This window comes from Mus caroli, chromosome 11 (genome assembly GCF_900094665.2).
Source record: "Mus caroli chromosome 11, CAROLI_EIJ_v1.1, whole genome shotgun sequence".
NCBI lineage: Eukaryota > Metazoa > Chordata > Mammalia > Rodentia > Muridae > Mus > Mus caroli.
In genome coordinates, this window is record NC_034580.1 from 30483674 (window position 1) to 30505141 (window position 21468).

The 21468-nt window shown below is 41.3% G+C and overlaps 1 non-coding gene across 1 annotated transcript; it reads left to right on the forward strand.

Moving 5' to 3' along the window:
• The first annotated feature begins 656 nt into the window (after positions 1–656).
• On the forward strand, positions 657–763 carry LOC115032588. The gene has a single exon (XR_003838233.1). It is a non-coding gene; the product is annotated as a U6 spliceosomal RNA (small nuclear RNA).
• Positions 764–21468: the final 20705 nt, after the last annotated feature.

The following is a 21468-nucleotide window of genomic DNA, read 5'->3' on the forward strand; positions in this document are numbered from 1 at the left end:
TTATGTAAAGTTGGGAAGAGTGCAGTCCAGAACCCAGGATCATGTTTCCACCTCAAAAGCACAGCAATCGTTAATCTCGAGAGCACATAGAGTGGAAAACCATGGAGAAATAATTAGGGAATGGTGGCCTTGGAGTAGTTAATAGCTATTTTAGCTTAGTTTCTTCCATTATAAGTTTACATAATTCTTATTTTTATAATAACAATTCTTAACAACTACCTCAAAAATTCCTGAACTTATAATACTTATGTCTTGCAAGCAAGAGTAAAGGGGCCCCAGGATAGCACACAGTGACCACAGAGGCACATGTTGGTCTTTATTAATGGATGCTAGATGTTCTGTAGATGCCTATGGTCTAGGCAGGTCTTTGAAAAGAATGCTCACTTCAGCTTAGTTCATAATGGACAACATATTTTAGTATATAGCTAAGCATCCACTGATAGAAAAATATATTAAATGCTGTATATTGAAATTATGGGATATTTGTATTATAGAACATATACTACACTACATTATAATGTAAAATATAATTCATTATCTAGTTCTATAGGCATCCAAGAGGATCTATATCAAAAATAAAATTTTGGAAATGGAAGTGCCAGAAAAAAAATATGTTCAGATGATACAGATGAAGCTGGTTTAAGAAACAAAGGGTGGTGCTCGCTTCAGCAGCACAGATACTAAAATTGGAACGATACAGAGAAGATTAGCATGGCTCCTGTGCAAGGATGACATGCAAGTTCGTGAAGCGTTCCATATTTTTAGCACCCTCATAGTAGCAGGGGGAGAGGGAGGGGCTGGTAGGGTTCTGGAGGGGAAACCGGGAAAGGGGATAACATTTGCAATGTAAATACATAAAATATCCAATAAGAAAGGAAGAAAGAAGAAAAGAAAGGAAGAAAGAAAGAAAGAAAGAAAGAAAGAAAGAAAGAAAGAAAGAAAGAAAGAAAGAAAGAAAGAAAGAAAGGGAAGAAAGAAAGGGTGTAGGGTAAGGGAAGTGGCTCAATGGTTACCATGCAAGCAGGAATGTAGGAGGAATGGCAGGCCTCATTGACAAGGAGGTCATGACCTCTGTATAAATATTGGTAAACAGTGAGTAGGGCTGCAAAGCCACAGAGGCAACTTCCACATGAGGGCCAAGCTGAAGCCTGCCTGAGAGCCTAGAGATTGATGACACAGACCATGACAGCCAATCAGGAACTGCTACTTGAAGAACATACTTGCTTGGGACCAATAGGATGCAGGCTCTCCCCAAGAATTAAAATGAACTTGCTGCTGCATTCTCACCTGCTCCTGGAGTCTGAGCCATTGATTCCACACCACCTCATCACCAACCCCTAAGGATGAGTATGGTCCAGGGCTTAAAGCAGCCACATCAATTCTGGGTGGGTTTGACAGCTCACCTATGTCTAGAGTCTCACAAGACAGAAACAGGGGATCTCCAGAGCATGTTGATTAGTGAGACTAGCCTTAGTGAACCCTGGTTTGGATTGGGAGGACTTGTCTTAAAAGAATAAGGTGGAAGAGGGATGGAGGAAGATGCTTCATATCATCTCTGGCCCTCATATATATATGTGCAAATTCATGTGTACCTGTACACACAAGTGTAAACTTACACAGGAACATACACACACAGAAAAATAAACAAAGAGCAATAGTGTTTATTGATGCATCAACATAAAGTTAAGTTCTAAAACCACAGAAGATGATGATGACCTGAAGCTGGAAAACAAGAGAGAAGTGGTCTGGGAAAAGTGAACAAACAGAGATCAAGTTGATCTATGTGTTATCTTTTTCAATTGGGCAAGTTTTATAAATATTGACACATGCATTATATGGTAGGAATAAAGGTGGTTTTTAATCTGAACTTCAAATTATATGAAATCATTTCTTAAAATTTTAAATTAAATTTGATAGACTTTAACTTATTCCTTTAGGTCCTGTGTTAACTATTGTACATCTAAAACAGTTTCACACTTATCCCTTAGGTCTAAGCAAAGGAGAACACAAATATACATCCTGGTAGCACAGTACAGTTGAGAACTTGCTTACAAATCATGGCAGCTGAATGGTGAATCTCCAAAGACATGCTAGGTTATTTAATCAATGCGAGGATATCTTGGCTGTAGACTTTATTTAGTTTTACAGGACAAGTTGTACACTAGCTATCTTCTGCACCCGATCTTATCAAGAAGCGAACTATCACGTAGCCCTCCCATGGCCATGTTTGATGGGAAAGCCCTGTCTATCACTAAATTGAGCTGCCCTCTTTTAGTTAAAAAGTATGAAGTGGGGTGGAGTTGTTCATCTTGCTTGAGGCCCTGTCCTACTCCCTATTATCTGAGAACTTTCAAACTGGCAAAAGGATCTCTTAGCCATTTGCAAAGAAATGCTATTTGCCATAGTTACATCAGATGAGGCCAGAACATTAACCACGGGAGACCTGTCCATTCTTGAGTAGGGTGGGGTGAGAAGTTCAGCTAGGGCTTGAATGATTCCCTCAAAAGTGAGTTGGCAAGGTAAGAGTTCATAATATCTGCTTATTCCTGCCCAAATCAAAATTCAAAGAAATCAGCAATGGGGAAAAATGTAGCAGGCATTGTTTCCCATTCACAGCACTCTCTTCAGCTTAGGCAAGTGATTACCACAGGGTAAGAGGAATGGTCTCATTCTGGTCTGTTTAGATTCATGTCTACCATCCCTGATGAAGACTTTAATCCAATGAATGTCTCCAGACAAGTTCTAGTGTATCTATCAACTTTCAGACACTCTTGGCAACCAGTCCACTGGACTCAGATCATTCTACCCACAGAGCAATGTAAATTCAGGGATGTGTTCCTGCCTGCAAAACTTGGAAAAGATCAACCTCAATCCACTTTAGATGGATTTTTGACTCCTGGGATATGTTGAGAAGGGTCAAAGGTTTTCCTTCCTAAAAGTGCCTGAACTCCACATGCAAGTATATTCATCCTCCAAAGCCTTCAGGTCTCAGCAAGGTTATCTTTGCAAAACAAAGGTGTCAGTTCTAGGGTAAGAACTTTATATGTATCTTCTCTCTGAGAGTTCAGAATGACCACAACAGTGCACATGTTTCACTCCATGGAGAGGGCGAGAGGAATCCAGACAGGCAAAGCCACTTTCCAAAGCCACATTAGTTGTGCGTCATAGCCAAGACTGGAGACTTCAGAAACAGTGATAGCTCCTGTCTATCCAGTTGGAACTGCATCACACATTATTTCTGTGCTATGTCTCTTCTTATTTGTTCCCCTGCCTCTGCATTTTTTCTTGATTGCTTTAAACATTTATTAAGCTAGTAGAAAATGGTCATTTGCAGGATACCAATTCTAACTGGATGAAAAGCAAAGTCCTCAAATATTATTAAATAGTATACACAAACCAATAAATAAAGTATGTGAATTATAATAGTTATATTAGTCAGGGCCTTCCAAAGAGGAATAGTACACATGTGTACAAACACACACACACACACCAGATTGATGATAGGAACTGGATCACACATTTTTGGGAGGGGCCAAGAAATCTCATGATCTGCTGTCTTTGAAGGACTGTTACACTTGAGTATGAGCCCAAAAGCTCAAAACCAGAAACACTAATGTCCTATGGAATGTTCCTGCTCAAACAGAGAGCCAATGCCCTTTCTATGACTGTGCATTCTGTTCAGGCTCTCTGTGGATTGGATGAGGCCTGCATTTGTGGTGACAAAAATCTTTACTCAGATCTTTTGATTGCTTTAAAAGTTTATGAATCTAGCAGAAGATGGTCATTTCCAGGATATCAGTTCTAGTTGGATGAAAAGCAAGTCTTTTCTATTCTTCTACTCTAGTCCACTATTCTCTTCCTGAGACAGTCTTATAAACACATTCAGATATGATCATTTTACCAGCAATCTGGGCATCTCTGGCCCTTTAGCTTCTCTTGTCAACTTGACACATTCTGAGTCACCTGGGAAGAAGAAACTTCAACTGGAGAACTGACTTGATCAGATTGTTCTGTGGCCAAAAACATGAGAGAACATGTTGAGAGCCTAGTCTCTCTGGGTGGTTCCATTCCTAGGCAGCCCACTCCTGGGCTGTATAAGAAAAGTTTGCTGACCATGAGCTAGGAAGAAGTCAGTAAAAAACATTGTCTCATGATTCCTGCCTCTAGGTTCCTGTTTTCAGTTTCTGCCCTAACTTCCCTCAATGATGGACTATTACTTGGAAGTATAAAATAAACCCTTTATTCCTCTAAATTGCTTATGGTCATGGTGTTTGTTACTGTAATAGAAATCAAACTAGGCCAGAAATTTGTACCTAGAGTGGTACATATCATTGGTGTGACGGAGCTGACTCTATTGTTTTTAAAAGGGTCATGGAGGTGTTTAAGCTTTGGACTAGAAAAGTCATGGAGTGTTCAGAACTTAATGATGTGCTCTTTAGGAATTTGGGAAGTAAGAAAGCTGAAATAAGTGAAGACCATGGAGGCTGGGCTTGTGAAGCTTAGGGGAATAGAAGAGTCTATCAGGGCTGTTTGTATGGTGCTTTTGAATAAGACCTGTGATTGTCAAAGCGGTCAGCACCGCTGAGGTGAAGCTTTCATTAGGACCATGGATGCGGCTCAGGTTGGACCAAAGATTCAGCTGTGATTAGTAGGAAATCAGATTCATTGTGGTGAAATTAGGAAGTAGTTTTTCAGGGTCAGTATGCAGGGTTGTTCATGGGGCCAAAGCTGTAGCACCAAGCTAGTAGCAATACTTGGGAAATAGTGTGTAGGAGTTTCTTGCCTGTTACGGGTTTAAGTCAGGAGAGATGCAGGATTAAGGGGCCCGTGGAGAGCAACTAAGGCTTGGCACAGTGTGGCAGAGTCAGAGTTTCCAGAGCCCAGGAGAGGCTGCTGGTGATGGTGCAGCTTCAGCGAAAGCACAGACTCCCGGGTATCAGCAATACCAGAGCCATGGACTGTCTGACAGGGATAACAGTAGACTGGAGCCATACTATACTTACTGGACAAGCTGTGAGTGCTTCAGAGAGCAGAGCCAGAAAAGTGGAGTTTCCTAAACCTTTTGGCTCCAAAAAGATCAGGAGTGAATCCCAGGTACTGAACATTGAGTTACAGGATGTTGAACTAAACTGCGGGACTTTGGTTTTGCTTAAGGTGATTGCCTGTAAGCTCTGGCTCTTCCCTATTGAAATAGGAAGTATCTGACTTGTGTTTTCTCACAGAGAAAAGATGAAAAAGCTTCTTGATAATACACACACACACACACACGTTAGATTTATTAGAGTGACTTACAAGCTCTTGTTTAGCTAGTTCAACAATGGCTGTCTACCATCAGAAAGTCCAAGAAGTCAATAGCTGTTCAATTAGAGTTGACCCCTGATGCTGGATGTCTCTGCTGATCTTCAGTACAGCCCAGGGTCCATAGGAAGTAGCCTCTAATTCTGGTGAAGGAATGGATTTGCTAATGAGAGTGAGGGCAAGTAGGTGAAGAGCTTCCTTTTTCCATGTCCTTTATATAGGCTGCCAGCAGAAGGTGTGGCCTAAATGAAAACTAGATCATACCACCTCAGAAGATTTGGATTAAAGGTAGATCTTCAGGTGACATAACTAAGAAAAAATCCCTCCTAGGTGTACCCAACCTTTTGGGGTTTGATTTAGGTCATTCCAGATGTAGTCAAGATGACAACCAAAAATACCTATCAGAACCATCCTGTAATTGTTTTCTGTTTATGACCATTGAAGCTGGGCTTTCTGAATCATCCAGTGGTGATACTTCAATCTGTGAATGGATTTTTAGATAAATAAGAACTATGGTATCCCTAGGAGATAATAATCAAAGACTTCCCTCCCCAAGAACTTATGACCCCTGAAAATGGACACAAATTCAGGATTTAGCGTCTTCACAAGAAACCTCCTTTGACATCTGTTTCTCGAAGTTTGTACCTCTCCCTATGTCAGGTGACCTCCTTGGCCAGGCCAATCCTAGTTCCTTATGCCAACAACATCGCATGCAGAATTCCCATGAGGGAGAAATGGAATCATCTGACTCTCAGACCTCAGCCCTGCACTCCATCAAACTAAACGGTGCACTGAGTTGATTTATGAGATAAGGTTATTAATGCTTGTAAGAACTCCCGCTGGAAAGAAAATTATCTGTATAAACAAAGTGTTATTATGGGAATTAGGGAGAGTGCATGTGGGAAAGGTCATTAAATTTAGAAGAAGAAAAAAACAAACAACCTGGTATATCAGTTTTTCCTAAACCACTAAGCTCACATGAAGGAAAGTAATATCTTTATATCTCACAGGTTTCTCTTTATTAGTCCTTTCCTCTCAGAAGGTGACAATCTCACATGCTAAACTACCGAGTGTTTTAAATTAGAGGTAATTTCTAAGCTATAACTCATGAAGTCTAATTTTTCAAAGCAGGTTCAATTAGAGACTGCCTCGTAATACAGAACAGGCACTCAAGTCCCTGGGGCATCATTTTCTCTTTCACAAATGAAAGACAAATTATTTTCCTTTGCTTCATTTGACAAAATCTGATATTCTTCACTCTTTCTCTTAATGAGGGGGATGCATAGCACACACTATAGAGAGGCTCACTTTATAAAAAGGCTTCACGGGCTTCGGGCTAAAAAGTAAATTCCCCTAGGTTATTACCATGTGTTAGAAATATTTTGTGAGTGAGGGCCAGCTTCCTCCCATGAAAATCATATTAGTAAACAGTCCATTAAGATACTTTACTCAAGTTTAGTCCTCTGAGCCACATTGCTTTATTCTTAACAAGGATTTTGACAGCTTTGCTCAGACTACTAACCTATATTCCCCAAGAACATAAGCAACATAACGTGCTTTGGCTTTCCTTCTTAGTCATATTTTAAGCCCTCAACTATGGAACTTACAGACGGTGATATAACAAGTAATGTTCACAAAAGCTGCGTCTGAAATTTATAATCAGATACAAAAGAGTGGGTATATGATGGGGGGCTCTAGTCAGGGTCTTAACATCCCTGAATTCTTGTCTTGCTTACACAGCTACTTCCACAACATCTCTAAGGAGATTTTGTACAAAAAAAAGTACAAGGTATTTGACCCCAAATACCAAGGTAGAACTCATGCAAGCTCAGCTAGAATCCACAAACAGATCCTGTAGCCAAGTGAGACAGGTTTTAGTGGACGAGAAGCAAATGACAAGGCTGATCTGTCTCTAAAAGTCCTCCCCCTGGGTATAGTTACCTCTGCAAAGGCTTCAGGGTCTAAAAACCAAACTGGGCATTCTCAGGATCTAAGAGAGAAGAAGCATCCAAATAAAGTTAGTAATTCTTCCAGTACAATAGGTCCAGGCCAGGGTACCAACTAGATGGAAAAGAAATGAATATTTTGGGGGGTATTTTGATTATACTTCCTAACCCCACAGAGTAACTGTTCATAGAAGCCAAGTATCCTTCTCCTTCCCTTGCTGCTGTAGAGAGAAGACATGGGATGAAGATCAGAAGAACCAATAACATTTCTTCATTGTTAAAAACTGAAAGTGCAAAAATCTTTCATGCCCAAGCATTGAAGACATTAATTTTTTGTTTGTTTTGTTTTGTTGGCTCCTATAGGAAACTGATTTGCTTTCTTGACCATTTTATGCTAGACATAACTCATAACCAACTGATGAATTTGAGCTGCAGTGTGTGATAAGTTCTCCAAAACTCTTTGCATTCGTGCAAGCTGTGAGCATCTATTGTTTCGCTATCTGGAACCCTTTAACCTTTGTACCCGCCCTTACATCCCAGTTTCTTCCATCTTAACATCACATGCTTCCACAATGAGATCTTTTCCTCTGTTGTGGGGGAGGTTGCAAGGATGGAGAGCAGATATAAGCAGAGGGCAGATGAGTGGGGTTGGGGTGCATGATGGGAAATTCACAAAGCACCAATAGAAGTTTAAAAAAGAAAATAGTTCATTAAAAATTAAGATGTGGGAAATGATATGAATTTATCACACCAAGAAGAAAGAGAAGAACTGAAGGAGCCATCTAGGCATTTATTTGGGTGCATAAATGTCTCTAAAGAAAGGTGTCTTTAGAGGGTTGCAGTCGAGTCCCTTAGAGGCCTGAGATGAGAAGGGGGTGGAGGAAGGGAAGGGAGAAAGGAAGATGAAAGTTCACCTAAAATGACCTAATGATTTGCCCCTTTGTAGGTGGCAAAAGAGGGCAACCCAGAGCACTGTCTAGCGACTCAACTGACCTGTTGATTTAATTTATGCACACACACACACACACACACACACACACACACACACACACACACACACACGCATGCACACATGCATGCCCACAAAGTGGTGACTTCCTAGACTGTTATGTTCAGAATTTCAATGTCTTCCAGGGTTCAGCAGTGCAACTCTCCATGGAAGGTTGGTCATGGAGGTAAGGAGAGCACCAGGGCACAGTTACTCTCTCTTACATATTTGTTCAGCGGACTAATTAATGTACAGGTCAGAGCTGGGAAGGCAGTGGGCCAGTGGACAAACCCCTTGTACCCACCCCAAGGACTTTGTTTTTTAAAATTCAATGAGCAATGAATTTCAGGTTACATGCATCGTATAGCATCATAATTTATCTGTCCAGAGTTCTTCCGTTGCTCTCCATGCCTCTTAAAGCAGATGAACAAATTCCTAGATGACAGAGAAATGAGGGAGAGATATAATTTTGATAATCATTATAATGGATACTTTAAAAGCATTCGCTTTCTATTAATATTATAAATAAAGTTATATGGAATATAACTTTAAGTAAAACTATTTTATTAAAGCAACTTTCTTAATAGATATCAAAGGAGTAACCATGTATGTAAATACAGGGAAGATATGAGGCTATAAGAGTGGCATAAACCTATAAAGCACCAACTTCAAGTTTATACAGATTAAATTATGCTCCTCTCCTCAAAAATTAGTATGTGGAAGCCCTAATCCCAAGTACTTCCAAGTGTGAATGCAGTTTGAGATGAGTGTCTTTACTGAGGCATTCATTTTAAAATGAGAACCCTAGGACAGTCTCAGGTCTAACTAGTGTCCTTACGAAATTGGGAAATTTGGATGCAGAGGTAGGTATACATAGTGAAAATACACTGTGAAGATGCCCAGGGAGACGGCAGCCATGTATAACTGAGGATTGAAGAAGCAGAATGTCCCCTTACATTTCCCAGAAGGAACCAACCCTGCTAACACTATTAGTCTCTAGAGATATCAGATAGGCCACTCCTGTGGCTCAAGCCACCCAGGTGATGAGATGTCAGGAAAACAACCCTAGTGATTTCATAGAGAATTTGCCTTCAGATACTTGAAGCCAGTTGGGAAATAGGAAGATACTTCTCATTCTTCAAGCCAAATAATGGAGATACCATTAGCTTTGGGATCTTATTTCTTTGTGTCAGACTCCATGGGGGTAGGAGCAGTCCCTAACTTGTGAAATATCCCTAGAAATAAAGACCCCTATTCACCATTTGGTTTGACCCTTCTCTCACTTTAAGACTCTGTTTGGAAAGCACTGTGTCTCCAAGGATTCCTAAAACGTCAATCATCTCCACAGCTGGATGGAAGGAGAATAAAGGAGGTTCCCATGGGGAAGCAAAGAGGTTGGAAGAGCTGTCTAGACAGACAGCCTCAATATTTAAACTCGTCTGTACATATGTGAATGATCCCAGAAGCTCCCAATGCTACACTAAGCCTCCAGACAGTCTCTTGGGGGAGGAGAGGGCTGGCCACCAAAGACGTTGCTTGATGGTGGCAGCTGAGGAACACAAGACGGTTGATGGAAAAGGCTGTGTACCTCGAATCTAGATCCTAGGATGATCATTCTTGCTGTGTCTACTCGCTGTGGCCTGTCAGGACTGGAACTCGAATTTTCTACTCACTGGCAAAATCCCAGGACTCGAAGTCCTCAGTACCTTCTGTTTAGTCTGGATAGAATAGAATGAGGAAGTTCTATTCTCAAAAGTAAGTTCTTTTAACAGGGGGAAAAAAACGGTATGTCTTCCTTTGGTTCTTATTAAAACAAAGGCTCCCTCCTCAGTGGTCGCTTGCATACGGGAGCTTACCTTCTGGCACTGTGCTCTTCTCTTGAAGGTCAGTGTCTGAGACAAGAGTAAGAAAAGAATATGAAGAGTCAGCCAAGGGAAAGCAACTCAAACTGTGTCACTCATATGAGAGATGCGATATTATGCTCTCTTCTAGTCGTGTTTTGGGAGAAATGACAGGCAGGATTTTGTTTAGTTCGGTTAGTTTGGGTTTAGTCAAGATCTACCTGCACAGCGATGGTTTCTCCTGCACAGTGCTGGCTCCTGAAGCAACATGGACAAAAAGAATCTTTAGTGTTCTGAAGAGAATGAAGACGGTGTAAATACTATTGTTTTTTTTTTTTCAAGTTTCCTCTCCAATATGTTAATAACAATGTCAAAACCAACAACAACTATTTTCTGACACACTAGGTTAGATATTGGGGATCCACTAATTAGCAATGTGATAGTGACCCCTGCTCTTGCCAAACTTATGGTCTTGGTGTATCAACCTCATGGTGGTAGATATATGCTTGCCCTTTACACAGGATATCCATTGATGACTTCCAACCTCAGGGGAAGGGGCTAGGATGTTCCCTCCTTTGTAATCAGCCAACCTGCTGGGGTTTAGCTTTGCCTTTGCCCCTGTGCAACAGAGGCAGCGCAGTATCCCTGAACTTCAGCCCACCTCCCCACTTCCCAAGAAACCCTGCAGATGCTTTCGACCATTTCCATATGTGATGGCTCCCAGAATGCAAGGGTACATCCCTGGACACCCTTAAGCTTCCCCAGTGCTTTCCCTTTGGAGCCTGGGATTAGGGATTAGTACTGTTATTTTAACTTCTCTCCATGTCTTCCAAAGCTCAATGGAAGAAATGCAGTTTCAATCCCTCCACCCACTCTCTCCCTTTTCTCCCCCGGTGCCACCACCATCCCACACATCTAGTAACAACTTGGTCCTTGGCAGGGTTTCTAAACTTGACATTGGGCTTGCTAATTATGCACTCATTTTTCTCTTTGGGGTTCTTAAGCAATAATAATAGCAAAGAGCACGTATGGAATTCCAATTTCCAGGATGGGCTTCATTAGCCCTCCAATGAGAGCTGCTGGTCACCCGTATTTTTATATATGGATTGACTTTGAAGTCATAGGGGGCCTCCCACTGCTTCCTCTCTGCCATGGCCCACGTTTAAACTTTCGCTGCCCTCTCTGGAGCCTGCACAGCTGGCGTTAGTCAACCAGCTGTCTGGAAGGCTGCAGCCTACTCTGCCCTGGTGTGTCAGAAAGCTGAGGAGGACGCTGACCCTTTAGCTATTCCCTTGCAGGCAGATTCAGAGCTGCTCTGGCATGCCTTCTGCATGAGAGCAGGGGAAGAGTGAAGCCAGGGCCACTTGCTGACCAGATGGGATGAGGTGAGAGTAGTCAGAGCTCATTAGCCACCATTAGGCCAGAGTATCTCCACTCACTAAGCCCAGAATACAATCTTTCTGAAAAGTGGCCATGAGGGAGGTAGTGATTGCTTTACTGGGTGGAAAGATCACAAAGGTCTTGATGGAGGGCGCTCCTTTTCTGAAGGGTGAAGCCAAGAGAAACAAGCATTACCTTTAATAGTCAGAACTAACACAAAACCTCTCCAGATACTAGACTGAGCCACTTCCTTTTGGAATAGAAGAAGAAAGAAGCAAAAGAAACATAAACCCAGAAGAGGGAGACTTTTCCCTGTTGAAGCAAAATGTCATGGGCACATTCACTTAAAGCCAGAAACTATACCAAAGAACACAGAGGTCCTGGTGCCTACAACAACTGTTCTTTGCTTGTTGATTCTGGCTGGAATGTGGAAGGCTGTCCCTGAGAGCATCCATACACCTACATCAGCTCAGGGTTCCGGCTGGCACTCAGTAGCATCACATAACAGCTGAGAAGTCTTTGTGAAAGAACTTTGATCAAGTGGCCTTAGGCAGTACATGGCTTATCCTATTCCCAGTTCAATAGGCTCCTGTCTGTTGCCTGTCACCTTCTTACCAGCAGCCTTCTCTTTTGTACTAGGAACCCTAAGGGCCAGGCTGCAAAAATCAAAGCCTCATCTTAGTGATGTCCTGTTGCTCTGGACCAGAAGAAAACAGCGGGAAAGGTCTTATGACTTTCTTTTCCCCTCCCTTTTTTGGGACGTTTTAATTTAATTGTCTGTTTATTACATAAATAGTATGAGAACTCTAAAGGACAGATGTTTTTCTCCTTGTCTCAAAGGAGTATATGGGTGAGACTCAGGAGTCAAAGAGGACTAGATGTAAACTCTAGCTTGGGTTCTGACTTATAACGCAAAATGGCTTTCAGCAGTCCCCCTCTATCCAAAAGGAATCTATCCCAAGAGCTCGGTGGATGCCTGAAATCCTAATTAGTACTGGCAAATAGACAGGCAGTTGCACATATGCACACACACACATACACACACAAGAGAGACACATTTTCCTGTACATAAACATCTACGATAAACTTTATGAATTAGTGACAAACAAGCAATTAAGATAATGATAACAAGGTCATCGGTATTACTTCTAAATGAGCTGTTTGCTTAGTGTCCCTCCCAGTGTTCACACAGCACAGTTGAACACGGTACTGTAACTGTGGAAGGCTGACTCCAGGATACACGGTTGGTGTGTGAGGGGAGACTGCAGACACACTGTTAGATTCTGAGGGCCAAAGTGTCCAGAAGTTTCTGCTTCTGCGGTTGTAAATCCCCTGTTCTCCTTTCCCATCTTCTCCCAAAGATGCAAGGATATTTTCATGCACCATAGATGTAACTTTGCTTTCTATGCTTTTCCTCTAACACTGCGGATGCAGAGACAGGCGGATTTCTGTATTTTCAAGACTACTCTCATCTACATAGTGAGTTCCAGGTCAGCCACGGGTACACAGTGAGGCACTGTCTCAAACACACACACACACACACACACCCTATCACCCTTAGTTCCTCTGCCACTTGTAAGGTGACATACAATGGCTGACATACAATGGCTGAAACTCCTCTCATTTGAACTGAAAGATCAAGTCTGTGAGATTCCATCTTAGTACCTCACTCTCAGAGTCACCACTGGAAGGAATGAACAGTGTTCTCTTGAGTCCATCTGCCATGATTTATGTAAGGACTCTTTTTTTTTTTTGTTTCCCATTTTTCCCCTTAAAAATCCCCATATACATAGGTTGTTTCCCCTACCCCCATTAAGTTGTTTCCTTGGGGCAGATTTCTAGAAAGAACTTCCATTTTAGTTCAAGGCCCAGTGAACTCTCTGCCCATGCCACATTTGTCACTTCTCTGTTGGGCTCCTCTGTAGGTCTGGTTAAGAATTAGGTCTGTTGACAGAACTGACTCAGAAACAATAGGAATTGTAGGGCAAGCACCTGGTGCTTGTCACAGTCTAAGCGGAGGGGCAAAGAACAAAGAGCTGGAATTCTTCTCTGAAGGTCTGGTCAGTCTCAGTAAAAAACTTAAAAAACAAAAAGGACATTTCACTCAAGTTGAGCTGTCAAGGAGGTGGGGAAGGGCAGGAATTCACAAAAAGGTGCAATGTGAAAGTCACTTAAATGCCTACCAGTGGGGGAATGAATAAATAAAACACCCTGGGGCTCCTTGGCAGGCTTTCATAAAGAGTTGAAAATGAAGTAAATCAATAAATTGCAATGTAAAGAATCCTCAAAAGACTTGATGAAAAAGATTACATTATAGTGTGATGCTATTTACATAATTCTAAAATCCCATATAAAATGATCTTCTATTTTTCATGAATACTAACAAACACATTTGTTTAATTATTTCTTCCTAAAATAATTTTTTAAATTAACATGTGAAAACATAAATGTTGAATTAACACATGAAAACAACTGTCTTTTGCAGCCTGGCAAAGATATTCAAAATGCTTTCTTTAGTTTTTTGAGATTTATGTTATAATTGCTACCTATAGTCTCAACCTATGCACTTAAAATATCTAAAATTAACAAGGAAATATACATCTATACTATGATTACCATTGTCTCTAGACGGTAGAAACAGAAACTATTAAATTTTCCTATAGTATCTTTCATTTTAAAAGGAAAGGGATGTATATATGATAAAAATTTAAGAAGAGGATCTATCTTTATTATTTCCTGTATTTGTTAAGTTTCCCAAATTATTATCAACATCAATGAGAGAACATCTAAAGAGGAGAGGTACTTAGGTGATGGCTTGGATGGAAGAGGAGAGATACATGGGTAAGAGAGGAGGGCTCTGTAACTATGGGGTTGGGAGGGGAGGGGTATGTAGACAGTGGGTTGGAAAGCAGAAGAGAGATCCATAGTAATGGCTTGGAAAAGAAGCAGTATCAGGTGATGAGTTGGAAGAATGGCATATGTAGCTGAAGGGTTGGGGTGGGAAGAGTATATAGGTGATGGCCTGGAAGAAAAAGAAGAGGTATATGTATAAGATGGATTAGAAGGAAGGGAAGGCCCTCGAAGGGCAGCAGCAGCTCCTCCAGGTCTTTATGAACAAGCAAACTAGTGTAGATGTTGTTCTTGCTATCTTTTGCTAAGTTAGGTTTTTCTTTTACAGTAACTTACCTCTAAGCTACTGCTGACTTACGATATTTCTAGTTATAGGTCAGTAGCAGCAGCAGCAGTAACGGCAGCAACAACAGTAGCAGCAAAAGCAACAGCAACAGCAACAGCAGCAGCAGCAGCAGCAACAACAACAACAACAACAGCAGCAGCAGCAACAACAGCAGCACCAGCAACAACAACAACAACAGCAATAATAGCAGCAGCAGCAACAACAACAACAACAGCAACAGAAGCAGCAGCAGCAGCAGCAGAAGCAGAAGCAGTAACAGCAGCAGCAGCAACAGTAGTGTGATGGTTTGATTATGCTTGGCCCACAGAGAATGGGACTGTTATGAGGTGTGGTCTTGTTGGAGGAAGTGTGTCACTGTGAGGGTGGGCTTTGGAGGTTTCCTCCTATGCTGAGGCTCTACCTATCCCAGAAGATACCTTCCTTCCAGCTGTGCAAGTATGCCAGTCTCTCCTAGGTGCCTTTGATTCAAGATATAGAACTCTTAGCTCCTTCCACAGTATGCATTCCCTGCCTGCATGCTGCCATGCTTCCTATAATGATAATGGACTAAACCTCTGAAGCTGTAAGCAAGTCCCAATTAAATATTTGCCTTTATAAGAGTTGCCTTGGTCATGGTGTCTCTTTATAACAATGAAAACCCTAACTAAGACAAGCAGCAAAAGCAACAGCAAGAAACTCTCAAAGTAGCAACAATTTTCCATAGAACTTGACCCACAAACTTTACCATCACTGGAATACAAAAGTTTTTTTTATGCCTCCCCCCCCCCACACACACATTTGGATAGCTTAAATGAGTCTTGTATATTTACATTTCTGTTTTCCCTCATGCCCAGTAGTAAATCAGCTATTATTGTGCTTGCAAGAAAAATCACATTCAGGTTCTGATCTTGAGGAACCAATACTACAAACTGAAATCCAAGACCCAGAAAGAAAACAGCACACAAATGCCTGTCTCCAAATGATATTAAAATATGAAATTCTACCCGAAGGAAGGAAGGAACAATATGAAAACCTATTGAGTGGGCATACGTAGTTTATGAGCTCAAATGTATTAAATTATGGAAATGAACAAAGATGCTGGAAAGTTAGCAGAGTTTTTAAAAATAATCAGAAAATTGGTATAAACAAAACAAAACAAAACAAACAAAACAGTTCACCAATAAATAGTTCACAGACACAGTGAATTAGAAGAGTGAGTGGAGAATAATGGGGCTAATATCTTATTGGAGGTTGGAATGGCATATGTAGGGTTTAGCTTAGACAATGGGAAGCCAGAAGGAAAGATGTGCTGGATGACATAGCCAGGGACATTGAGTTTTGTATTCTGAAAAGTGTTACACATCTGGCTAAGAATGCTTCACAGTGAGGGTTTGGAACACTGAGTCTAAAGGAATAAGATGAGGCAGTGGCAGCTGTAAAACTGGAGTGATTGGATGATGGATGTGTAGGATTTCCTGGAGGAGATGGAACCACAGGCAGCCTGCAACCTGCACAGAGGCTTACCGTGAAACTAAGGCAGACTGAGGGTGGTGGCAAGCCAGATTCCTGGACTGACCACTGAAAATGAGTGTGTGGGTTCAATGTAGCCTACAGTTACAGTAGTTCCCCACTCCCTGTACTGATGCTGAACTCTCACACCCCCAGCAGTAACTTGTTCTTCCATCCACTTACCTACAGGACTAACAGGGCTCTCAGTAAATCATGCCTCCTCTGTGAAATCTTGTCTGTCTCCTTCAGGCCACAGCAGTCTTTCCTTGTAAAGCCTGGTTCTTCTGGCCAAACTATTATATTCTGTTTAAACTAACTTAGCACTGATTACAAGTTATTGATGAACTCCATGATAATTATGCATAGTTGTAGGTGTGGTTCTGATGCTAAGGTCCTGTTCTCCCATTGGCTCTTGATCCATCAGTAAAGAAGCCATGGCCAATTGCTAGGTGGAAGGAGTAGGTGGACTTCTAGGTCCCTGTAGGCAAGAGACAAATGGAGGAGAGAGAGGGGCCATGCTTCAGAGATAGAAAAGCCAAGCAGCCATGTGAGATCTTGGGAAAAGTGACCACAGGGCACTTCTACACGTCTACAGGGTGTTTGGGGATGTTTAGTTGGGACTAGATGTAACTGACAGCTAAAGTTAAGGGCAGGTCTCAGAGAGGTGTGGAGCCAAGAGTATTAATAGGGAATGCATGAATAAAGCAGGAGATAAGTAGCGCCCAGCAATTGTGCCAAAAAGGCCAGTTGAAATTGAACAACTTTGTGTGTCTGTGTTTTTCATCTGTGAATCCAATGGGTCCCTGAGTGGAGGAAGAAGGGACCAGGTAGTGAATGATATGTGTCCTGGACACATGAAAGTTCAGGTCCTTTGGGTAATCTCTGGACCCTTATATTGTAGGAAATTTGCCATGCTAGTAGAGAAGCCAGTGTGCTATAAATGCTGCTGCTGACCTCTGAGGTCCTGACTACTTCTCTAGATAGATAGATAGATAGATAGATAGATAGATAGATAGATAGATAGATAGATAGGTAGGTAGGTAGGTAGATAGATAGATAGATAGATAGATAGATAGATAGATAGATAGATAGATAGATAGATAGATAGATAGATCAGGAGACTGTAAAACCCTCTTTCAGAAAAATTCCTGAGGTTGTTGCAATCTCTACAATGTCATTTCGATGGGCAGAGAGCTGTATTTAAAATAAAGGCACTAAAGAACTGATCCCTCTTTTTCAAACATTGTTCTTCTAACTCTGTAGCTTCAGACATTCATCAGCTTCTCCCAGATCCTGTAGAGTTCTGGATTCCTCTGGAGCTCAGTTAACTTAAAATATGGGCGACTGGCGCAGTCAGCCTGTTTATCTCGACACTCATCCTTGTTTCCCACTCTTTCCTTTCTTATCAGAAGTCAAAAGCAGCACGTAAGTAAGATGTGTGGCTAGTGGAGTTATCACTTCTTGCCAAGGGAGGAATCATAGCTGAGCTGGGTTAGCTTGATGGCCCCTCTGTTGAAATTCAGAACCTCTTATCTTTGCTCCCACTTCTCCCGTCTAGACACTTGACAATGATTTGCAGGAAATTAAGGCACTTACCCTGCTGAGAAGCCAAAGTTAAAACATTTCTAAACATAATTTTACCCTGTGTGTGTTTAATGCAAAGTCAATGTTAATTCAGAAGGAAAAGAGAAACGATTACCCTCCCCCATCTTTCTCTGTCTCTCTACCTCTGTCTCTCTCTTTCTGTCTCCCTGTCTGGCTCTCTGTCTCTATCTCTTTTTTTCCTCCATTTCTCTCTCTTTCTCAGTCTCCATCTGTCTCTGTCTGTCTGTCTGTCTGTCTGTCTGTCTGTCTGTCTGTCTGTCTGTCTCTGTCTCTATCTCTCTCTTTCTCTCTTTCTCTCTGCTTCTCTGTCTCTGTCTGTCTATCTATCTGTCTGTTTGTCTCTATCTCTTTCTCATTCTGTGGTTGTGATTAGCCCACACTCCTTCAAACAAAGCTGTGTAATTTTTCAGTCTGGTCTTTCAGGCCTAGAGCACTTGTCAGATTATTTAAGATGCAAAATATAGACCCCTCTTCTCTGACAAAAGGAAATGGGAGGAGCTAAGGCTCTTGCATTCAACCATTTTTGGTTTCTTTTTGATTTTGCTCTTTCTCACAAAGGTAGAAAATATTTTTCTTCTCTCAACACATGATGGAAGGACCCTGGCTCTTGTTAAGCAAATGCTCTGATATATTCACGTTAGGGTTCCACAGTTTAGTGTTATCATCTGGCCTCCAGGTTGTAAAAGAATGAAAGAAATGCTTTCCAGAGAGAGAGAGAGAGAGAGAGAGAGAGAGAGAGAGAGCAGAGGTTTACCCCTCTTGGAGAAATCCAGAAGGGATGAGGGAATGTTGTTGTTGGGGAAAAGAGAAAAAGCTACAACCACCTAAGTTGCCAGCTCTGAGAAAACAATTTAGGAGAGAATGCAAAAGGATTACCAACAGCAATTTGTCTGCTTCCCCTTTGCTCCTTCCCCTGTGAAGCACTTTAAATGCTGGAGGTAAGATGACAGTAAGTCACACACCCACGCTGAGGACAAAACTGCTCTCACGGATGCACTAAGTACAGGAAGAAAGCCTTGTACAGGTTATATTGCAGGACTAGCTAAGTTTGTTAATTTTATTTTGTTTTATTGTTGCATAATGCGTCCCATTGTCCTCAGAATGGATCAGAGTGAGCTAGGATGGTGAACCCTGAGTCTGGGGAGATGGCTCTGTTGGCAAAGTACCACCACACAAGCCTGAGGACCTGAGGTTGGATCCCCAGCACCAGTGTAAAAGCCAGATGAATCTATAACCCCAGTCTGGGAGGTCATAGATGCTTGCTGGAGTCCACTAACCTGCCAGTGAGGTGCAGGCTCAGTGAGAGACCCTGCCTTAAAAGTAAGGTAGAGAGTGTAATACAGGAAGACACTCAATACCATCCTCTAGTTGATTGCTTCAGCTTGGACCCCACCTTTCTCTGGTGCTTCTACCAAGTGCTGAGTGGCACTTATTCTAGTTCTTACCAATGAAATTAGCCAGCCCTTCATATCTCCAGCCCAAACCTTGACCGTGCCTAGGAATATTCCATTTATGGTCTTGAAATAAGTCTGATACAATTTGATAGATTCTCTATTGGATTTTAGATTTTGTTTGAACCCAAGTACATTGTGGGGGAGCATATATAAGTAATAGTGATAATTTCTATTCTGCTCTAGTGATTAGTTTGAACACAAAATCCTAGGGACCACCTGCTCAGTGGCTTCTGGGAAGGAGAAGGCAAAGGGCATAATACATTCTTTTATAGCTGTTTGCCCTTTAGTCTACATTTGATAGTTGGCAGTGTTATAGTTATGACATTGAACATCTTATCATACCTCAATTATCTATGCCACATGAATGCTGAGAGGACAGACTAAATGAATGCTTATAAAACAGAATCATTTGTAACCTAGGCATTTAATAATGCTGCTATTATATGAAGGGTCACATAGTCATGAATATGGTGGGCTGAGGTGGAAGGTATCTGCCATGATGATATTGCAAGACATTGAAGAGAAACAACCTCCATGCCAAAGCTTTTATCACTGAATGTCTTGTTTTATGAGATAATGTACACTACTTGGAACTCATGGTACTCACACTCAAAGTCATCATTACTGGCATTAGCTGTATACTCCTCAGAGTCATCATTACTGACAGTAGCTGCACACTCCTCAGAGTCATCATTACCGACATTAGCTGCACACTCCTCAGAGTCATCATTACTGACATTAGCTGCACACTCCTCTGACATGGGGCCCCCAACAAGTTTCTTCAGCCACTTGTGCTATTGGCTGCTTTTAAAAAAATCATTTATTAGAGAATGTCAGCCATTAAGAAAACAAATACCAAATGTGGATAAAAGAGACCCCTATACACTGTTGGTGGGAGTTTAAACTATTTTAGCTACTATGGAAGTCAGTATGGGAGTTTCTTAAAAAACTAAATAGACCTACCATATACCTTACCAAGGAATTCAAATGAATCACATGATTGCAAGGTAATCTATAGATACTTGCATATCAGTGTTTATTCAGCACTGTTCACAACAGTTAAGGTATGGAACCAACAACCTAAGTGAAACAAAAGAATAGATAAAAAATGTGGTATGCATACACAACAGAATTGTTTTTGGCCATTAAAAGAACAAACTTTGTCATTTGCAAAAATAAAATATAGATAAAAATGGGAATAATCATATGAAGGAGATTAAGCTGCCATTCTGAGACTATTTGTAGTTCCTAGATTGTGTATGGATCCATGAAACCCTTTAAGGATATAAGACATGAATGAAGAAATGAAAGGGTCTGAGGGAGGCACAGGATCTAATGGGGGGGGGCAGCAAACAGGAATGAAGGCAACAATGGAAGGAATATGCCCAGCATACAATAGACACATGTGTTATAATAAAAAATACTAAAAAAGTTGTATAGAAAAGAAGGCATTCATTTATCAGACAGATATCAGTGCTCTTAACCTCACGCAGCATGGTCAGTCTTCCAAGTTATTCATATCAGGTCCTCTAAGATTTGGAAATCAACAGACTTTGTATTTCTGGGAGTATATAATATTGTTGTAAAAGTCAATAGAATTGGCGATCTAAAATACTTTGACTAAGAATCAGCCATGTAAAGAGGGGTATAGTAGTGAACATCTTTAATCTCAACACTCAGGAGGCAGAGGCAGGTGAATCCTTAAGTTGGAGAACAACCTGGTCTACACAGAGAGATATTGTCTCAAACAAACAAACAAACAAAACAAACAAAACAAAAAACCAAACAGAAATAATCACTCCTATGTGTCTGTGCAATTTTCCTTATATTCTGTTCCTTTATCTGTGAGGCAGAAATAAACTCCATGCCCCTATGATTTCTTGAGAATTAAGTAAAATTACATATGTAATGATAAATGAAAAGCTCAGGAAGTAAAAAGTAATTCAAAGAAGATTATTATCAATGAATTAGGTCAAATGGAATAGATTCTATCAGATCTTGAAGACAAAGTAGAGGAATTGGCTGACTCAGTCAAAGAAAATATATAACAGAGCAGACTTTGGGCAGGAACTCCACAGACAGTCCCATAACACCCAGAGGAAGCTCCACTCCCAGGTGCTCTAACAATCCCAGGTTCCCAGGATCACAGGATTCCAGGATCACAGGAGCTTGGTCACACCAGGATCTCAGGGTCCCAGAGGCAGCTTGACTCCCAGGAGCTCTGACACACCCAGGATCTCAGAATCACAGGATCCCAGAATCACAGGATCAC